Here is a 21,508-nt window from a genome sequence, read left to right on the forward strand (position 1 = left end):
TTTAATCTACCAATAGTTCTCACCAGTTCTTCATCAAATATAGATGCTAAATTATCCATCCTCTATCTATGTCACTAATTTAAGCTACAATCCCTTCATAGTCACATTTAGGATGACATCCTCCATTCAAATTCAATGGGTGTAATATTTTATGTAACAGAGATTGATTGCATTATTTTTCATCTTATCAGTGTTCCGGAATGACCAAATATTTTTGACATTAATTGTGAAATGTAAAAGGTTTGTACGCTTAAGCCACTCTATACAAATGTCATAAAGTTCTCTATTGATATTTAACTGCCTGCAAAGAGTCAAAATTTCCTAATGCCTGATAATAAGAATTATTTACACACTTTTTCCTAAACTATACCCTTAGGCCTCCTGTAGAACTGTACCTATGATTTTACTCCTAAAATTTCTAAGTATGCCTTTCATATTACTAAGCAGAGTGTAGTCACTAACAATTTACTGTCTTCCTCTTCACATGGATTTCTCCCTGTGTGCATACACTCTCAGCATCTCAATCCCCTCTCCATCACCTTCTTTTTAAGATTTATTTACTTATTTTGAAAGTCAGGGTTACACAGTGAAAGACACAGAGAGACAGAGAGAAACCTTCAATGTTAGTTTACTCCCTAGATGGCACAACAGCTGGGGCTGAGCCCAGGAGAAGTCATAAGCCAGGAGTCAGGTGCTTCCCAGGTCTCCTATGTGGTTGGTAGCACTCGGGCCATTCTCCACTGCTTTTCCCAGGGCATTAGAAGGGACTTGGATGGAAACTGGAGCAGTCAGGATACTGACAGGTGCCCATATAGGGTGCTGGCCTTGCAGTCAGCAGCTTTACCTCCTAGGCTACAGCTTGCCCTGTCCCCACACTGGGCTAATTTTAAGTCTAATAATCATATAGGATCAGAGACCACAGATAATGACCTCATTACAGCAGAATAGCATCTAGAAAGACCTTACTCCCAAATAAAACCACATCTGAGGTACTGGGCATTGGTACTTGGATAATGTCCTTTCTGGGAGATGTAATTGAATAAACAGCTTTTTGGTAGGATTCATTGAAGAGTTTGCTGGTTAATTTCATACACAAATGGATTGGTAAACATTGTCAGTGGTGCACAACAAACACTTATGAATGGACTGGAGATCAGCATTGCTTGCAGGGGCAGGTGTTTGGCAGAACAGTTAAGACGCCACTGGGATGCCTCGTTCCACATCAGAGTGCCCGGGTTTGTATATTGGCTCCAGTTCTGATTCCAGTTTCCTGTAATGCACATCAGGTGAAACAGCAGTGATGGCTCAAGGACTTGGGTCCCTGCACCCTCATGGGAGACCTGGATTGAATTCCAGGCTCTGGCTTCAGCGTGGCCCGCCTCTAGCTGTTGCAAGCACTTTAGAGTGAACCAGGCTGGCGCTGCAGCTCACTTGACTAATCCTCTGCCTTGGTTCTAGTCCAAGTCAGGGCACCGGATTCTGTCCCAGTTGCCCCTCTTCCAGGCCAGCTCTCTGCTGTGGCCAGGGAGTGCAGTGGAGGATGGCCCAAGTGCTTGGGCCCTGCACCCCATGGGAGACCAGGATAAGTACCTGGCTCCTGCCATCAAATCAGTGTGGTGAGCCGGCCGCGGCAGCCATTGGAGGGTGAACCAATGGAAAAAGGAAGACCTTTCTCTCTGTCTCTCTCTCTCACTGTCCACTCTGCCTGTCAAAAAAATAAATAAATAAAAAAGAGTGAACCAACAGATGGAAGATTTCTGTCTCTGCCTTTCTCTGTCTTGTTGCTTCTGGCTCAGTCTCTGTCTCCTCTCTGTCTTTTTACCTTCTGAATAAACAAAAATAAATTAGCAAATAATTTAAAACTCGTAGATTACAGATGCTAGTTTAGCATTAGCTTAACAATCTAAACTTATTATATAATCAAACATTTGTTGACATAATTCCAGGGGTTATTAATAAGGATACCACTAAAAATAAGTTTCAGAATTCACAATATCTGTATTTATTAATTTAGAACATTTACTATGCTAAGATGCATTATGGTATTCCACAGCAATTTTCTATGTAGCATTTCAGTTCTGTTTGTTTCTGGATCACTTTATTTTGCTTATTGTGTTTAATTTTTCATTGCAGAAGTTAACTTAAATTCTTTTTTTTTCTTTTTTTTTTTTTTTTTTTTTGACAGGCAGTGTGGGGAGCAACCGAGACTAGACTAAATTACTGGAACTGCTAGGACTAATTCTGTGCATCTGATCTCCCACCATATGGCACTGAGAGGGAATAAACAATTTCCACACAGCTGCCTCACCAATTCGACTAACAAGCTGCAGGAGTTGATCCTACCCCTGATTGGAGGAGAGCAGCATGCTCAGCGCGTGGGGAGAGAACGCCAGGAGAGTTGGGATTGGTGGAAGAGGACTATAAAGGAGGAGAGAGGCAACATGCAGCAGGAACATCTGAGGAACCCCTGAGAGCCGGCCTGTGGTGTGCCGCTCCTCCGCGGAAGTGGGGGAAGCAGTGGGGGTGCCGCCCCTACGTGGAGGCGGGGGGGAGGGGGGGAATGGCAGCAAACCCGGGAAGGGCTGGGCAAAGAGAACAGCGCAGGGTCCGGTGTCGTTCCTCTGTGAGTGGGGGAGCGACAGGCAGAGTTATACAGTGAGAGAGAGAGACAGAGAGAAAAGACTTCCTTCCATTGTTTCACCCCCACAACGCAGCAGAATATGAAACTGAGATGCTTGTACAAATGAGATGCACTAAATGTAATTACCAATATGAAATGGGTAAATTTGATCAAAATATATAACTTGCTGTGGTCCTAGATCAATTAGCAATATTTAGATAAATAGGTATGAAAAGTTTAAGTATCATCTCTCCTTTCCTAAGTGCATTTTAGTCACCCCAATCTAGTTTGGTAACAATTTTGCAAAGTATTCTACAAACTACTATGAAAACTACTGTTTATTATTATTATTATAAATTTTTAACCATTAGGTAGCATTAGCTCCTTTCTCTTTATATTAGTTTTCACAAAGTTTCACATGTATCTGTTGACCGTAACTGGCCAAATGAATGATGTAAATGCAATATATTTATTTGGTGGACAGCAGATCATGATCAAAAACAAAAACAGGGATAAATAAAAGACAGCAAAATCTAGTTTTTACTCCATGATAGATAGATAGATAGATAGATAGATAGATAGATAGATAGATTTGAAAGATAGAGTTACAGAGAGGCAGAGGCAAAGAGAGAGAGAGAAAGAGGCCTTCCATCTACTGGTTCACTCCCCAGATGGCTGCAACAGCTGGAGCTGAGATAACCTGAAGCCAAGAGCCAGAAGCTTCTTCAGGGTTTCACACAAAGAGCAAGGACCAAAAGACTTGGGCTATCTTCTACTGCTTTCCCATGCCACAGCACAGCAGAGAGCTCAATTAGAAATGGAGCAGCTGGGACTCAAATTGGCACCCATACAGGATGTCAGCATTGCAGGTGGTGGCTTTACCCATTATGCCACAGTGCTGGCTCTAGGTCTTATATATTTTTAAATGAATTTAATCTAGAGAACATATCAGAATCTATACTCCTAACAATGCTTCAAAATACATTTATGCTTATTTGGTAAGTTAGAATGTGAGAAATGTATTTTATAATCAAAATCACAATTAAATTTTAATAAAAATGTTTAGAGCCAGGTATCACTGAATTTATTATTGCATATCAAAAATTCTGCATTATTGATAAGTTGATCAACCAATCATGAGCAGATAAAACAACATAAAGGAGAGCACACAATTTATTTCTTACTAGTTATTCAAAATGAATATTTTTGTTGTAAATGTTTATATGTATTTATGAAAATAATTTCTTCCTTGGACAAAGTTTGGATAACAGGGAATATTACAAAATAGAAAGTCATTACAGGGGCCAGTGCTGTGACATAGCAGGTAAAGCTACCACCTGCAGTGCTGGCATCCCACATGGGCGCCTATTTGAGTCCCAGCTGTCCCACTTATAATCCAGCTCTCTGTCTGGGAAAGCTACTACCTGGGAAAGCAGTAGAAGATGAGCCAAGTCCTTGGGACCCTGCACCCGCGAGGGAGACCTGGAAGAAGCTTCTGCCTCCTGGCTTCGGATTGGCGCAGCTCCGGCCATTGCGGCCAACTGGGGAGTGAACCAGTGGAGGGAAGACCTCTATCCCTTTCTCTCTCTGCCTTTCCTTCTTTGTGTAACTCTGACTTTCAAAATAATAAATCTAGAAAAAAAGGGGGACAAGCTATTGGTAGATGAATGAGATGGATAAATCTCAAAAAAAAAAAAAAAATGGAAAGGGAAAAGAAGAATGTCATTACAGGGGCCAGCACTGTGCATAGTAAGTAAAGCTGCCTCTTTCAGTGCTTGCTTCTCATATGGGTGCTGGTACGAGTCCCAGCTGCTCCTCTTCCAATCCAGCTCTCTGCTATGGCCTGGGAAAGCAGTGGAAGATGGCTCAAGTGCTTGAGTCCCCGCACCTACATGGGAGATCGGAAAGAAGCTCCAGCAGTTGTAGCTCTTTGGGGAGTGAACCAGTGGATGGAAGACCTCTCTCTCTCTCTCTCTCTCTGCTTCTACCTCTCTGCCTTTAGAAGGAAGGAAGGAAGGAAGGAAGGAAGGAAGGAAGGAAGGAAGGAAGGAAGGAAGGAAGGAAGGAAGGAAGGAAGGAAGGAAGGAGAAAGAAAGAAAGAAAGAAAGAAAGAAAGAAAGAAAGAAAGAAAGAAAGAAAGAAAGAGCAGAAAAGAAGAACTGTAATGTAATTTGCCTTGTAATTGTTCCCTTTCCACATAATTTTCCCAAAAATGACATTGTAATAAACATGAGTGGAATTGTGCCGTATTGAAAGTTCATAATATACAATGTGCTTCTACTATCTGGATTTAAAATAATGTATGTTGAGATGTGATCATGTGAGTATAATAATAATTTCCCTTCAGTTTTTATCAAACCATCAGTAAAATTCGAATTATAGGAAACTACATGGCAAATAAGAAATGTAATGTGCTATGTAGGGAATCAGAAGGATCAGTTTCTGGGCAAGCACAGTCAACGACTTTGAGTATATCATAAATGTTTTTAAGATCAAAATATGTAAATCAAACTTATGTACGTTAAACTTGATGATCTAAAAGCACGATGTACATCTAAATTTTGTGTCAGACTAGCTTAGGAACTCAATCAGTGCTAGAAAAATGGCGCTTGTCAAAAATGGCATTGTGTTTTGTTAACACTTTTGTTGATAGTATTTAATAATTTCCTAACCATTTAATAGCAGTAAAATACAATAACATCCCCTATTTCCTGTAAAAGAGTGAAGGCAATCCCATTTTTACTCCTCTGTAGGGGAGGACTGTACTGGCTGGTTGATTTTAAAGGAATTTAAGTAACATCAGATGGTCTCATGAACAATTTATTGGTGGGAAATGGATATGCAAGAGAACAAATAAACTGAGAAAATGTGTCCTGTTCAGTGCATTCTCCTTCAGCCCTGAGAGAATAGAAATAGAATTCCATTCATTAAATTACAATGCCATGCCTCTAAAAGAGAAATTGAAAAAGTAAATTTTGTGATGTAAGAGCCAACGATTGTTTAGCTATCTTCCAAAGAAGATGAAATGAAATGTTTTCTCACACATTGTAAGTTAAAATAACTTTACATAATATAATTTTACTACTTTATAAACACTGACTTTCCAAATAAAATTATGATATACTCCTTTAAATACATGTTGTAAAATTTATTTAACAGTGATTTGGCACTTATAAATACATACACACATATGTATTTGTGGAAAGTGGATATTATAAAAAATAATGCATAAATTTCAAAATTTTTTGCACCAAATAAATATATTTTATCTCCTTTTCCATAGTTTTTTAAGGTATGCATACATTTATCTATCATCTCTTTATCCATGTATCTATCATATATCCATGGATAGTTCTATATCCACAGATAGCTATCACCTTCATGTAAAGTAAGTAAAATGATTTTATAAATTTCACTGTGACTTGAACAAGTGTCAAACATGCCTTTTTAGGGGCAGACACTACGGATTTTGCCTTATCAGAGTTCCCAGTTCGAGTCCAGGCTCTTACACTCTTCTGACCCAGTTTCTCGCTAATGCAGGGCATCAGATGATGTCCCAGGGTCATGGTTCCATGCACCCATTTGAGGGACTTAGATGTAATTCCTGGCTCCTGGTTTAGTCTTGGCCCAGCCCTGGTTGTTGGCATTTGAGAAACAAGCTAGTGGATAGAAGATCTCTCTCTCTCTCTCTCTCTCTCTCACTCCTTCAAATAAATAACTTTTTAAAATTCCAAATTAATCATATTTATTGGCATTGAAATATGACAATGGAGATAAGCACATAATACACTTTATGTGATGATTATTTATGATAAAGAAAAATGTCATAACATGAAAGTGAATTTTTTCAATCCATATATGTATTCATGGCTAGACATTACTTATTTTTAGAATGGGAAGGGATGTGTTAGTTGGGATTCAACTTGATAAACAGATAAAACAGGGGCTGGCATTGTGGTGCAGCAGGTTAAACCTCTACCTGTGTTACTGTCATCCCACGTGGGCATTGGTTTGAGTCCTGGCTACTCCACTTCCCATCCAGCTCTCTGTAAATGCACCTGGGTCAGCAACAGAGGATGGTCCAAGTACTTGGGCCCTGACATCCACATGGGATACCCGGAAGAAACTCTTTTTTTTTTTTAACTTTTATTTAACGAATATAAATTTCCAAAGTACAGCTTATGGATTACAATGGCTCCCCCCCCATAACTTCCCTCCCACCCACAACCCTCCCCTTTCCCTCTCCCTCCTCCCTTCCATTCATGTCAAGATTCATTTTCAATTCTCTTTATATACAGAAGATCAGTTTAGCATATATTAAGTAAAGATTTCAATAGTTTGCACCCACATAGAAACACAAAGTGAAATATACTGTTTGAGTACTAGTTATAGCATTAAATCTCAATGTACAGCACATTAAGGACAGAGATCCTACATGAGGAGTAAGTGCACAGTGACTCCTGTTAATGACTTAACAAATTGACACTCTTGTTTATGGCATCAGTAATCACCCTAGGCTCATGTCATGAGTTTCCAAGGCTATGGAAGCCTTTTGAGTTTACCAACTCTGATTATATTTAGACAAGGTCGTAGTCAAAGTGGAAGTTCTCTCCTTCCTTCAGAGAAAGGTACCTCCTTCTTTGATGACCTGTTCTTTTCACTGGGATCTCACTCGTGGAGATCTTTCATTTAGGTTTTTTTTTTTTTTTTTTTTTTTTTTTTTTGTCAAAGTGTTTTGGCTTTCCATGCCTGTAATACTCTAATGGGCTTGCAGCCAGATCTGCGTGCCTTAAGGGCTGATTCTGAGGCCAGAGTGCTGTTTAGGACATCTGCCATTCTATGGGTCTGCTGTGTATCTCACTTCCCATGTTGGATTGTTCTCTCCCTTTTTGATTCTATCAGCTAGTATTTGCAGACACTATTCTTGTTTATGTGATCCCTTTGGTTCTTAGTCCTATCATTATGATCATTTGTGAACAGAAATTAATCACCGGGACTAGTGAGATGGCATTGGTACATGCCACCTTGATGGGATTGAATTGGAATCCCCTGGTATGTTTCTAACTCTACCGTTTGAGGTAAGTCAGCTTGAGCATGTCCTGGATGGTACATCTCTTCCCTCTCTTATTCCCACTCTTATATTTAACAGGGATCACTTTTCAGTTAAGTTTCAACACTTGAAAATAACTGTGTATTAATTACGGTATTCAACCAAAAGTATTAAGTAGAACAAACAAAAAAATACTAAGAGGGATAATGCATTAAGTTGTTCATCAACAGTCAGGGCAAGGGCTGATCAAGTCACCGTTTCTCATAGTGTTCATTTCACTTTAACAGGTTTCCTTTTTGGTGCTCAGCTAGTTGTCACTGATCAGGGAGAACATATGATATTTGTCCCTTTGGGTGGCTTAATTTACTCAGCATGATGTTTTCCAAATTTCTCCATGTTGTTGCAAATGACCGGGTTTCATTGTTTCTTACTGCTGTATAGTATTCTATAGAGTACATGCCCCATAATTTCTTTATCCAGTCTACTGTTGATGGGCATTTGGGTTGGTTCCAGGTCTTAGCTATTGTGAATTGAGCTGCAATAAACATTAATGTGCAGACAGCTTGTTTGTTTGTCAATTTAATTTCCTTTGGGTAAATTCCAAGGAGTGGGATGGCTGGGTTGAATGGTAGGGTTATATTCAGGTTTCTGAGGAATCTCCAGACTGACTTCCATAGTGGCTTGACCAGTTTGCATTCCCACCAACAGTGGGCTAGTATCCCTTTTTACCCACATCCTCGCCAGCATCTATTGTTGGTAGATTTCTGAATGTGAGCCATTCTAACTGGGGTGAGGTGAAACCTCATTGTGGTTTTGATTTGCATTTCCCTGATTGCTAGTGATCTTTTCTTTGGTTTGATTGTATATTTTCCTGTGCTCTGTCTTCTAAGTCTGATATTCTCTCTTCTGCTTCACGCATTCTGTTTTTAAGGCTCTCTAATGTGTTTGTCATTTGATCTATTGAATTCTTCATTTCATTATGATTTCTCGTCACTATCACAGTTTCATGTTCTACTGGTTGTTTCATTTCATTTTGATTCCTCCTTAATATTTCATTTTCACGAGAGAGATTTTCTATCTTGTCCATTAAGGAATTCTGTAGTTCGAGAATTTGTTTTTGAGAACTTCTTAATGTTCTTATCAATTATTTGAGATCTGCTTCTTGCATTTCTTCTATTTCATCATCTTCATAATCTTGAATTGGGGTGTCTATTTCATTTGGGGGCATCATAATGTCTTCCTTGTTCTTGTTATCTTGCGTTTGTTTGGATTATTGGAGATATTCTTTGTTTTTTTCTCGTTATACTGTGACTCTAGATTAAGAGGACTGTCTGCTTTTGGTGGATCCTTAGAGGCTGTGATGGGTGTGGCCAGAGAGCTCTGGTTCTACAGGGTTAAGGGTGTGCCAAAGGTGATTCACCGTGATTGTTCTCTTGCTCGCTCTCTCTCTCTCTTTTTTTTTTTTTTTTTTTTTTTTGACTCAGTTGGGAAGTAATTCCACACAGCTGAGTGGAATTGAGAGTAGTTGATGTATGAAATCTGGCCCCTGTGGGTATTCATTTGCTTACCAGAGTCAGGTTTTTCTGCTTGGCTAATGAGGGGCACCTGCTTTACATATGCAAAATGGCGCACACCATTTTACTTACTTAAAATGGTGCCTGTCCTTTGTCTTGCTTGGCTTTGTAAGGTGAGTGGAGAGAGAGGCTAAATGTCCGTGCTGGTTCCCCTTATTTATTCGATTTTTTTCTCTCCTCCAGCCAGCCTGGTGAACTTTCCCCAATGGGGTTTCAGGCCTCAATCTCTGCAGGCTCAGAAGAAACTCTTGGCTCCTGGCTTCAACACGGCCCAGCTCTGGCCATTGTAGCCATTAGGAAGTAAATCAGTGGATAGAACTTTCTCTCTCTCTCTCTCTCTCTCTCTGTAACTCTGCATTTCAAATTAAAAAAAAAAAAGTAACAGATAAATATGTTAGAAGATTAACTGCAAAGAATTTATTAATTTATTACGTGATTGTGGGAGCTGGCTGGGCAAATATGGATTCCTCAGAGAAGGTTCTCAGGAAGGCAGCCTGGAGGCGGAGGGTTGATCAGGAAGCTATCATCCAGGGACAAACGTTCTTCAAGAAGCCTCAGCTCTTTCTATAGGCCTCGTAACTAATCACATCAAATTCACTAGGTTACCAGGAGTAAGAATCCCTACTTAAAGTCAACTGCGTGGGGACTTCCGTCACATCTACATAGTATCTTCCCCGCAACCTTGAAGGTAATGTTTGAAGAAATGAGAACTCTACCTAAGTTGACACATAAAGCTGACGGGCAATCAGGGTTTGTTGTCAGCCTTTAGAAATGCAGTTTTTGGGCCGGCGCCGCGGCTCACTAGGCTAATCCTCCGCCTAGCGGCGCCGGCACACCGGGTTCTAGTCCCGGTCGGGGCGCCGGATTCTGTCCCGGTTGCCCCTCTTCCAGGCCAGCTCTCTGCTGTGGCCAGGGAGTGCAGTGGAGGATGGCCCAGGTGCTTGGGCCCTGCACCCCATGGGAGACCAGGAAAAGCACCTGGCTCCTGGCTCCTGCCATCGGATCAGCGCGGTGCGCCGGCCGCAGCACGCCAGCCGCGGCGGCCATTGGAGGGTGAACCAACGGCAAAGGAAGACCTTTCTCTCTGTCTCTCTCTCTCACTGTCCACTCCGCCTGTCAAAAAAAAAAAAAAAAAAAAAAAGAAATGCAGTTTTTGATCCTCAGCTTTGCGTGTGATACATTTGAATATTGAGCATTGTTGATCACGGGATTAACAGATGAGAATTGAAGCTCTGTGTGCATGTGTGTGTACTTGTTTAAAGCTTGACATTAAATTTTTTAAATCACTCTATGATACAGGTTAAAATACACAAAGGGACTTATGTGACCGAAAAATAGATTCAAATCAGCTGAAAACTCAGTTAGATAATCCTTCAATTCTGTTAAAATTCAACAACTGCAATTCAGCAGTCTTCAGAATAATTTATTGTTTAATCATTGGACTCATTCATTTTTTGTTTATAGGAAGTGAACAAAAGAGCTTTTAAAAATGTGTGAACTTTCCTACTACTCCTCCACTTAGAGGTAAATATAAATATAAAATTTCTAAGTATACATTGATATATTTAATGTATGTGTTCACATATATACATATATATAATTAGACAAGTGTTGTATGTGTATATATATATATATTTAAAAAAAGCAAAATAAATTTGTATATATCATTTACTTGAAAACCTTCTCTGAACTTTTCTTGTAAAACACTTCCGTGAGAATGAAATATTTAAATTAAATCAATTAAAAGGCTGGATAATGGCTCAAGTACTAGAGTTCCTGCCACAGAACTGGGAGGCTCTTGGTGTCAGCCTGGCCCAGGTGTTGCCCATCTGGGTGTGAACCAGGAGATGGAAGATCTCTCTCCCTGCCTCTCCTCACCAGTCTTTCAAATAGATAAACCTTTTTTTTTTTTTTCTTAAATAAAAGGCTATGGTTTATCTGCCTTTTTGAGCTATCTTTAAAATTTCTTTCATAACAAAATAGAATAATACAATAACAATTTTTTTTCACTCCCTCAGTACATTAATACACTTTTATCTTCTGAATTGTATTCTACCTAACAGAAAAGATGTAGTCAAGGGGCTGGCCCTGTGGTGTAGCACATAAAGCTGCTGCCTGCAGTGCCGGCATCCCATATGGGAACTGGTTTGAGTCTTGGCTGCTCCAATTCCAATCCAGCTCTCTGCTATGGCCTGGGAAAGTAGAGTAGAAGATGGCCCAAGTACTTGGGCCCCTGTACCCATGTGGGAGACCCTGAGGAAGCTCCTGGCTCCTAGCTCCTGGCTTCAGATGGGCACAGCTCCAGCAGTGTGGCCAATTGGGGTCAGCAGATGAAAGACCTCTCTCTATATATATCTGCCTCTCCTTCTCTCTCTTTGTAACTCTGACATTCAAAAGTTTTTGATTTTCAGTAATTTGATTTTTTGTGTATTTGTGTAGTTTGTCTTTGTTTATTCTACTTGGGCTTTGTTTATAATCCTGAAATTGTGGTATTACTTTTTTATTAAATTCAGAAAATATTATGGTATTATTTTCCCAGATAATGTATTCAACCACTTTCTTCTCTGCATCACCATGTGATTGGGTTGTTACCCACCTATTGGAGACTTTTTTTCATTGTTAACATTGTTTTGCTCTTTTCTCTCTGATTTTTCAATATACTCTACACAGCCATGTCTTTGGTGCTCTCATTTTTCTTAGTTTCAAAATCTAATCGCATGTTAATTTCATTCTAACACTTTCCCTTTTATGTATTTCTCATTTCTAGAAAATTCTATGATTCTGTGAATTTTTTTTCTTTTTTTAATTTTTATTTTGATAGGTAGAGTTATAAACAGTGAGAGAGACAGAGAGAAAGGTCTTCCTTCTGTTGGTTCACTCCCCAAATGGCCGCTACAGCCGGTGCTGTGCCGATCCAAAGCCAGGAGCCACTTTCTTCTGGTCTCCCACGCAGGTGCAGGGGCCCAGGCACTTGGGCCATCCTCCCCTGCCCTCCCAGGCCACAGCAGAGAGCTGGACTGGAAGAACTGGAAGAGGAGAAGCCAGGATTAGAATCCAGTGCCCATATGGGATGCCGGTGCCCCAGGCGGAGGATTAACCAAGTGAGCCACGGCACCGGCCCCCAAATTTTTTCTTTTTATATTTTTCATTTCCCAATATATTTTAATTTTATCATGAAATATAGTGAGTCACTTTATTTTGTACCTTCATATAATTCTTTAACATAGGAATTTTGCCTTTTAATTGCACATTTGATCTCTGATTCTAACTTTCCAACTGTTATTGTATAGATTTCGAAGATATTTATAATTCTTTGTTTAGATGCTTGCTGTTGACTTATTTGCAAATCAGTTTTCCTCTCTGTTTAACTTCTTATACTTTCTTCCCTGTGACTCATGAGAATGTCTCAGGTTTATTCTCTAAATTATGATTATAGTATCCTGAGTGTCAGTATTATTCTTTTTATCCTTTCATTTAGCTTTGTTACTGAAACTTTTCCTGATTTTTAAAAAAAGTTTATCAGACCTTTTCTGTTGTGATTGTCTTAGTTTAGCAGACACTAAACTTTGCCAGTAGCAATTTCAAGTTTCAGCCCTTTTAGGCTTTACATGCTATTACTATAGGATCTGGATCCATTGAAACAGGTTTCATCTGTTTTCCTTGCAGCTAGGCATGAACATATGGTTCATTGTCAACCAATGATGTGACAGAAGACGTCTACTATTGCTTTTAAATGTGCAAAGAAAAATCACCCTATTTCAGGAGGATTTACACAATGTATTTTAATAGATATATCAAAGAACTTAATTAACTAGTTATAGTTGTTAAACTGGTCGCCAAAAACAAGCAAAACAACAACAATGGAAAAGTTAAGCATTCTCATGGAGATATCAACCTACAGTGAATAACTATCCTTTCTGTTTGAAATAATGAACATTTAAAACTTAGAAGAGCACTCTTGAAGTAATATTCTGAATTCCAGGTTTTCATTAGACAATGCTGCTTGGTTCATTCTGAACTGTTCAGTGCCTCCTTCCACTGCTATGGGTTAAATACAATGAAAACAAAAATAAAGGCTGAGAATGAGCAAAAATGAGTCTTTAATGCCCTGTCTGATAGAATATACTAGGGAGCCAGTCAACAAATTAGAAATATGGTGTGCAGTGTTGTGTCCCAGCATCACACAGCTGACTGAGAAGTATGAAGCTATGAGAAAATAGGTTAACTTGCATATTGTTACTAAAAATATTGAAAACGGAAATATGAGATTGTGAAATACAATATGTAAATGTGCACCTGTATGTACACATCTATGTATCTACTAAAAACTAAATTTGTAAGGAAAAAATATATACCCTTATACATTTATTTAAAGGGAAAATAAAACATTTTCTCCTAAAGCTTCAGAATGAGTCGATTGATCAATATGCAAATATTTATTGACTCAATTAAATTATATAGCAAATGTTTTTTAAAAATAATGAGGCCCTCACAGAACCTGAGCCCATTGTGGGAACCTGTTGCTGTGGATTCATTCTGAGAGGAGGAGTGCGGTGGGGGCAAGAGACACAGAGTCACCACACAGACACCAGGAAAGCAGGCCAGAGGTGAGCAGCCAGCAGACTTGTTTATTTCAGTTGGTACAGCAGCTTATATAGCCAAGGCAGCCAATCCGGTCAAGGGGTAATTTATGCCCTAACCAATCACTGCCTGTTGCCAGGCAGGCTCTGTTGCCAGGTGGTTTTCAAAGTCATTCCTGAGTAACTGACGCTTGTTTGCCAGCAGCCATCTTGCTATGACATTCTCATTCCACCACAGGGACCTGCAGGAATATCACACTGCTACAAGGCCTTAGAGAAAGATCCTAGCTTACATTTTGCCCTCTTCACCCCAGGCTCTTGGTGCACAAGAACTTGTTGGGAGCCTTTCACCTGGCGTCCTCCCAAGAGTCCAGCTGACCCAGCCCTGTAAACCAGTCTGGTAGCCCCACTCACCCTCACATTGCCCTGAAAAAAACCTAAGATGCATATCCTGAGTAGCTTGGCTTATAGAGGCCTTCAGAAAGTAGTCAGGTGACTCTGCCCATCTGCCTGCCAACCTAAAAGCAGCCAGGTGACACTGCTCTTCAATTTTGTCCCCAATAATCAATCGAGCCACCAGCTTCAGTGACCCAGCCTAAGACAGAAAATTGGTAGCCCAGCCTTACCACTCATGAGTGTGGGAAGTAGCCAAGCAGCCTTTCCTGAGTGGCTCAGCTCACCCCAGGCTGTCCAGTAGTCTATTCTCAAGTTTGACCCACTGAGACCCCACAAAGGAAGGGGAGGCTTAGCTCCACCTACCTTCCTGTGCCCCACGAAGTAGCTAGACACACCTTTCTGAGCAGTTCAGTGCCTGGAAACCCTGAGCAGTTCCCATGCAGTACTTGGACACTGACAGATGACTTAGCTGGGCACTATGGTGCAGCTCAGTCACTATGTGGCCCTTAGGCACAAACAAGATACAGGGAGACCCACAGTAGTCCACAGGGGTGGCTCCTTCCTCACGTGATTCATGGGAGCTGAGAGGCACCTCACATCTGCAGTAAGGTCTACCATTCCCAGAGCTACCAGAGAATGTCTTTTAATGAAATATCAGAAAACACCAAAAAGTTCATGCAAAATGCCTATAATTTAAAAAATGCATGGATTTAAAAAATTACACCAACATAAACTTGTGATTTAATTTAATTTTCCATGAACTTTTTAAAATTCCCTCATGCATGACAATACAGATAATTAAGCAAAATTAGAAAGACAATTCATGATCTTAATAACAAAGTCAACAGTGATAGAGAGATCATGCAAAAGAATTAATAAAACGTTTTGAAGCTAGTGTACTAGTAAATTAAGAATTCAACTTGGAGTTTCAACTGCAGAATTGGTCAGGCAGAAGAAAGAATTTCTGAGCTTGAATAAAGTTCTTTTCAAAACATCCATTCAGACCAAAAATAAAGAAATATTTAAAAGAATGAGGAAAAGTCCCTAAGACTTATGGGATACCATTGAGCAAAGATTTGCATTATAAATGCTCCAGAAGGAGAAGAGAAAGGGAACAATTAGAAAATCTATTCAATGAGATAACTGCTGAAAAGTTTCCAAATCCTCTCAAAGATAGAGTTCTAAAAACCAAAGGAACACTAATCAATTTGAGCAACAAACATCCTCTTTGATGCGTATTATAATCAAACTGTCAAACATACTAGACAAAAAGATGATTGTAAACACCCCCAAAAAAGTGTTAAGGCATTTGTATAGGCGTCTCCTTGAAATTAATGGCACTCTTAGCAAAATCCTTATAGGCCAGCAGAAAATGGAAGAACATAGTCAGAACCCAGAGAAAAATTGTCAGCCAAATATTCTGTACCCATTAAATCTATCCTTCATAAATGAAGGATAAATTAAGAGTTCCCATTAATATGAGAGACAAGGAACTCCCTTACGCTGTTCATGGAAATGTAGTACAGCCATTGTAGAAAATAGTACAAGATTTCTAAACTACTGTAGTTCATCCAGGAATCCCAGGAAGTTGAAGAGACATCTATACTCTTATGCTTATTGTAGCACTATCCACAAGAACCAAGATATGCAGTTAGCTTAAGTGTTCACTGTTGAATGAACAGATACAGAAAACGTAATACACACACACACAGTAGAACATTGTTCAGCCATAAGAAAAGAAAAACTCTGCTATTTGTAGCAACACAAACAGGAACTGTAACATATTGTTAAGAGAAATATGTCAGAAAGATAAATACTACGCTTTCTCATTTATAATTGGAGGCTGAAATTGATCTCAAGGAAGTAGAGAATACAATTGTGGTTACAGGAGCCTGGAAAGGGTGTGAGAGGGAGGGAGGGTTGCCCTAAGCACGGCTAATGACATAGAGGGGCAGTGGCATAGGAGGATAGATTAGAATGGTCTATAGAACAGTGGGATAGCTGCGGGTGACAACAATTAAGTGAATATTTTCAAATGGCTGTTGGGATTTTCAATGTTCCCAACACAAGGAAATGATCCATGTCTGAGGTGATAGATTATCAATTACTCTGATATAATTTTTACCAACTGTACACATACTGAAATGCCACATTGTACTCAGCAAATGCGTACAATTATTGTATATATATTATATACATAGACACATATAAAATAAAAAAAAATATAAACCACACAAGAAAAAAACAACTTTTAATAAGAAATGTGCAAACCCAAGTTTGGGGAAATGTTAAAACTTTAAAGCACTTATAAATACAAAATAAAAAAAAAACACTTGGATAAATGAAAAGACATTTGCTGTTCTTAGAATGATTCAAAAAGATATGAGTTCTCCCTAAGTTAATTTATAAATTCAATGTTATCTTAATAAAAGCTGTTATACAGAATCAGAAAGTTGACTCCAAAGTTCATGTGGCAGACAAACATGTGAGAATGTCCAGGGAATCACTGGAAGAGGAAGAGGGAAAAAAATTATAGAGACTAGGCCTGCCAGAGTTTAAAACATATTTAGCTTCTAAATTAAAACGATGTAGTATTGGCACATGAATAGATCAGAGGCCAGTGGGAATAAAACAGATAACCAAAATATTCTCAAGTATATCACATCAAGAAATATAGAAATAAAAAGGTGATTAAGAGATACCTTTAAATTTACTTTGAAATATTTGTCTTGGGCCGGCTTTGTGGCATAGTGAATAAAGCCATTGCCAGCGATGCTGCCATCTTACATGGGTGCCTGTAAAAGTCTCATCTACTCCACCTCCAATCTAGCTCCCTGCAAATGCTCCTGGGAAAGGAAGACGGCCCATGTGCTTGGGCCCCTGCACCAATATGGGAGACCCAGAAGAAGCTCCTGGATTCTGGCTTCAAATCAGCCTGGCTCCAGTCATTGCAGCTATTTGAGGAGTGAACGAGCGAATAGAAAATCTCTCTCTCTCTCTCTCTCTCTCTCTCTCTTACTCTGCCTTTCAAATAAATTTAAAAAAGTAAATAAAATATCTGTTCCTAGAGAAGTAGTTGAAAAGTAAAAGAATAGAATAAAAAATGCTATGCAGTTACTAACAAAGAATGCTAGAGTGATTTTTTAACTCAAGACTACATACATGCCAATTAAGCAAACATTATCAAATGTGAACAAGGAATTTTATAGAAACAATTATTTCAATTCATCAAGATGACATAATAATTTTAAATATTTGGTGAAAGTTGATAGTTTCAAAATGCATAAAGCAAATGTGACAGAGATAAAGGGGAAACATATATATGGAGTTACAATTGAGCTTCGCTACACTCCAAACTCAGTCATTATAAAAAGAGAAAAATCAGTCAGACAGAGCATTGTCAAATAACTTTAACATATTAATAGAACACTCATGAAAATTCAGAAAATAGATTGATTTCAAGGAGACATTATTGAGACAGATACTATTTTATGTCATTAAAATCACAGTAAATATAAAAGAACTGTGGGAATAAAACCTTTTATTCTCTGACCACCAAAGAAGTAAACTGAAAATCAGTATCAGGAATATACTTGAGGGAGTGCCAGTGCTGTGGCATAGTAGGCTAAGCATCTCATACGGGCACTGTTCCTGTCCCAGGTGCTCCATTTCCAATTCTGCTCTCTACTATGGCCTGGGACAGTAGTAGAAGATAGTCCAAGTGCTTGGACCCCTGCACTTGTGTGGGACACTGGAAAAAGGTCATGGCTCCTGGCTTCGTATTGGCCCAGCTCCAGCCACTACAGGCATTTGGGGAGTGAAACAGTGGATGGAAGACTTCCTTCCCTGTCTCTCCTTCTCTCTGTCTGTAACTGTGCCTCTCGAATATAAATAAATACTTTTTTTTTTTTTTTTTAAGAAAGATACCTGAAGGAGTAGGAGCTGTGGTTCAACGGGTTAAGCCACTGCTTGCAATGGGGATTCTACATATCCATGCCAGTTAAGAGTTCCAGCTGTTCCACTTCTGATCCAGCTCCCTGCTAAGGTGTCTGGGAGGGTAGCCCAGGATGACTCAAGTGCTTGGGCCCCTGCCATCCCTATGGGAGACCAGGATGGAGTTTCAAGCTGCTGACTTAGAGCTGGTTCACCCCTGGCTGTTGTGGCCATTTATAGAGCGAACCAGCTGATGGGAGATCTCCCTTTGTCTCTTCCTCTCTCTCTCTCACTCTGCCTTTCAAATAAGTAACTATGTTATTTTTAAATAATAAAAGAAGGATATCTGAAAATTATCTATGCATTTATAAATAAGCTAACCATTTTTATAGTCCATGAGTCAAAAGAAATCACAAGAGTAAATCTGAAAGAATTGAACTAAAAATGAAAATGTGTCTCAGATTTTGAAAAATGCCATTAAAGCCATACTTGGAGAAAAATTAGAACAAAAATGCTCATGTTGGGAAAAAAATATCTCCAATCAATGCTGTACTTTGAATGTAAAGAAGGATAAAGAAAAATATTCAACTCAAATGAGGGGGAAAAACAATAAAATACAAAGTAATTTATTTCAACATACAAGTATAATTTGTAAATTTATCTTGAGAACTGGTCATGAGAAGACCAAATTTATCAAATAGCAAACAGCAGTGAGAGGAAATCCAAAGTCTATAGACAACAGAATAAAAAGGCAATATGATGGACAATTATTTCTAATACATTTGGCATCTTAGAGGAAAAACATGAACTGCCAAATTTCATTAAAGAAGTAATAGACAATCTGAATAGGCTTGCATCTATTAACCATATTGTTGAAAGCTTTCCCATAAAAGAAAATCTGTCTCTGTGTCAAATTACCTTCAAAGTAGAAATAGATCAAGCATTTAAGAAAGAAGCCATGCCAATTCTATGAACTCTATGAACAACAGAATAAAAGAAAATAACAGTTTCCCAAAACATTACAAAGAGCTGTAACTATAGACCAATATGCTCCAGGAACTTACATCCAATTGTCCTTATCAAAATTTTACAAAATAGAGTTCAATAATGCATTAAGAAGCTAATACCCCCTTATAAAATGATGTTTTTCTTGGTAATGGAAAGTCAGTTTAACATTGGAAAACAATAGAATCAACATTTAAATGGATTAAATGAGAAATCCGTAGGATAATTTTTAATGTCATAAAAAAAACATTGAGCAAAATTCAGTTACCATTTGTGATTTTTTGTAATTCAGAAATCTTTAACTAGACAAAGGCATCTTTATGAAACCAACATAAGGCTTTGTAGTTTACAGGGAAAGACCACATGGCTTCCCGTAAGAGTGGAAACAATGCCAGAAACCTTGTCTCTCCACTTCTTTTTGCCTTGAAATAAAGGTACTAACTAGTGCAGTGGATGAAAAATGAAAAGCATACAAACTGTGTAGAAGAAATGGAAATTGTTGATAAGTAGAAAGTTCTAAAGAACCTTATAAAGTATGATTAAATAAATTAACACAATTTTGCAGATTTTGTGGTCAAGATGCAAACAGTAATTGCATTTCTATTTCTGGAAACAACTGCTTGAATATGGAAAGAGAAGATCATAGCAGGTGTCTTTTCTTAGTTCCTTCATAGTCTTAACAGTTTTCCTAATTGGCCAGTTTTTTGTTTTTCCTCTAAAATTTCACAGTAATAAAACATTTACTTTAAAAAAAAAAGTACCTTTTGAAAAGTTGTCTACAGGGTAAATTATAATTCTTGCTATCCCCCAGTAAAAAAAGAAAAAAAGAAAAGAAAAAAAAGGTTTTCTCTATACTAGCTTCAAAAACACAAAGTACATAGAGTTGAATTTAATTAAAAAAAATGACTTCTACACTAAGGACTAAGTACTATTGGAATTTAAGAGTTACAATAGAGTTACAGTGATTTAGAGTATCTTACTGTGTTAGGATAGACACATAAGTCATTAAACTATATTAAAGAATGCAGAAATACCCTTACATATATATGGTTAATTGATTTTTCAAAAACAATCAAAGTAATTCAATAGGTAGGGATGGCCATCAAAAAAATGCACTAGAAAAATTAGATATCCTTATACGAACAAGCACCCAATGTGGGCCTACACCCTTCTTATTGAAATGAAAAGCTAACTTGAACTCATATAGTAGCACAATAAGTGGATCTGAAAATAAATTATGAGAAATTCTTTCAGATTTTGAATTATTCATTGATTTCTGAAAGTAGTGACAATAAACCTACACCCTAAAGTGATAAATTTTGTTCCATTAAGACTAAAACTATATTTTCAATAAGAAAAAAAATATCTGCAGCATGTATCTGATAAAGGACATGCAGCCGGCATTAACTCACAGTCTGGAGGAAAGGTCAGAGTTGAAGTTCACTCACTCAGCAAGTCAAACTGAGGTTTCAACTTGGAAACAACTGGTCAGTTACCTCAGCTGGCTGCTCCACCAGTCTGAGATTGGTCACAGGTTTTAGGCTTTTCATACAAGTTAAGTACATGCATTGAATTGTGTCTGACCAATACAGACTTGTATGATTCTCAAACATCTCTTTGAACAGAGAATTACCTCATTGAAAATCGAAGATCACCTGGTCATAGCTAAGAGACTTGGTTATTGATTGAGGAGGTGCATTACATTATCGCACTCATTGCCATTCGGGATGTGATCTATATATAGGGAAAGGCAAACGATGGGCTCATTAATTACTCTTCCTGCAAGGTCCCTCAGAAGTCAAGGTCACTCCCGGTGGGACAGAATATTTGCCATTAGCTGATGTTTCCCTGTCCACGTTGAGGTTTCTTAAAAGGTCCTGACGACTGGGAGCCAGCTCCATGCCATCTACACAGCACAGACAGCATCCCAGCTGACACAGGCTTGGCCAGTCACCATTTATGTCCAAACCAGGGCGTATAAAACATAACAGTAAGAGCAAACGGTAAGACATGAGAAAAGTGTGAAGAAAGGTGTCATCAAATAAAACATAGGTACAGGGATGACAAATAAGCCCACTAAAGTCCTAGGGAAAGGTAGAGGTGGTAGAGACACAGCTGCCAGCATTTCCCATGGAATGTCACCAGCCTCCAAAGCACGAAAGCCATGCTATAGGAGAGGGATAAGTTGGGACTTCACTTACTTTAATAAAAAACTGAGACCTAACAATGGTGGAAGAGAAGATAAATGAAATTTCTAAAGCTCCATTTTTTATAATACATTGTATTCAGATAATCTCATTTCTATGCTTTAACCAATAAATTACAATAACTAAATTTAAAAGTGTACAGT

The 21,508-nt window shown here is 38.6% G+C and overlaps 1 long non-coding RNA gene across 2 annotated transcripts; it reads left to right on the forward strand.

Moving 5' to 3' along the window:
• Nucleotides 1–9,205: 9,205 nt before the first annotated feature.
• On the forward strand, nucleotides 9,206–13,567 carry LOC149122272 (uncharacterized). Of its 2 annotated transcripts, XR_016220242.1 has the most exons (4): nucleotides 9,206–9,357; nucleotides 9,846–9,932; nucleotides 10,709–10,768; nucleotides 12,911–13,565. It is a non-coding gene; the product is annotated as an uncharacterized LOC149122272 (long non-coding RNA). The 2 variants fall into 2 exon arrangements; XR_016220241.1 differs by lacking the exon at nucleotides 9,206–9,357 and having other exon boundaries at nucleotides 9,713–9,932; nucleotides 12,911–13,567.
• The last annotated feature ends 7,941 nt before the right edge of the window (nucleotides 13,568–21,508 follow it).

Source organism: Oryctolagus cuniculus, chromosome 14 (assembly GCF_051225735.1).
Source record: "Oryctolagus cuniculus isolate XC-2025 breed Fujian yellow rabbit chromosome 14, ASM5122573v1, whole genome shotgun sequence".
Lineage (NCBI taxonomy): Eukaryota > Metazoa > Chordata > Mammalia > Lagomorpha > Leporidae > Oryctolagus > Oryctolagus cuniculus.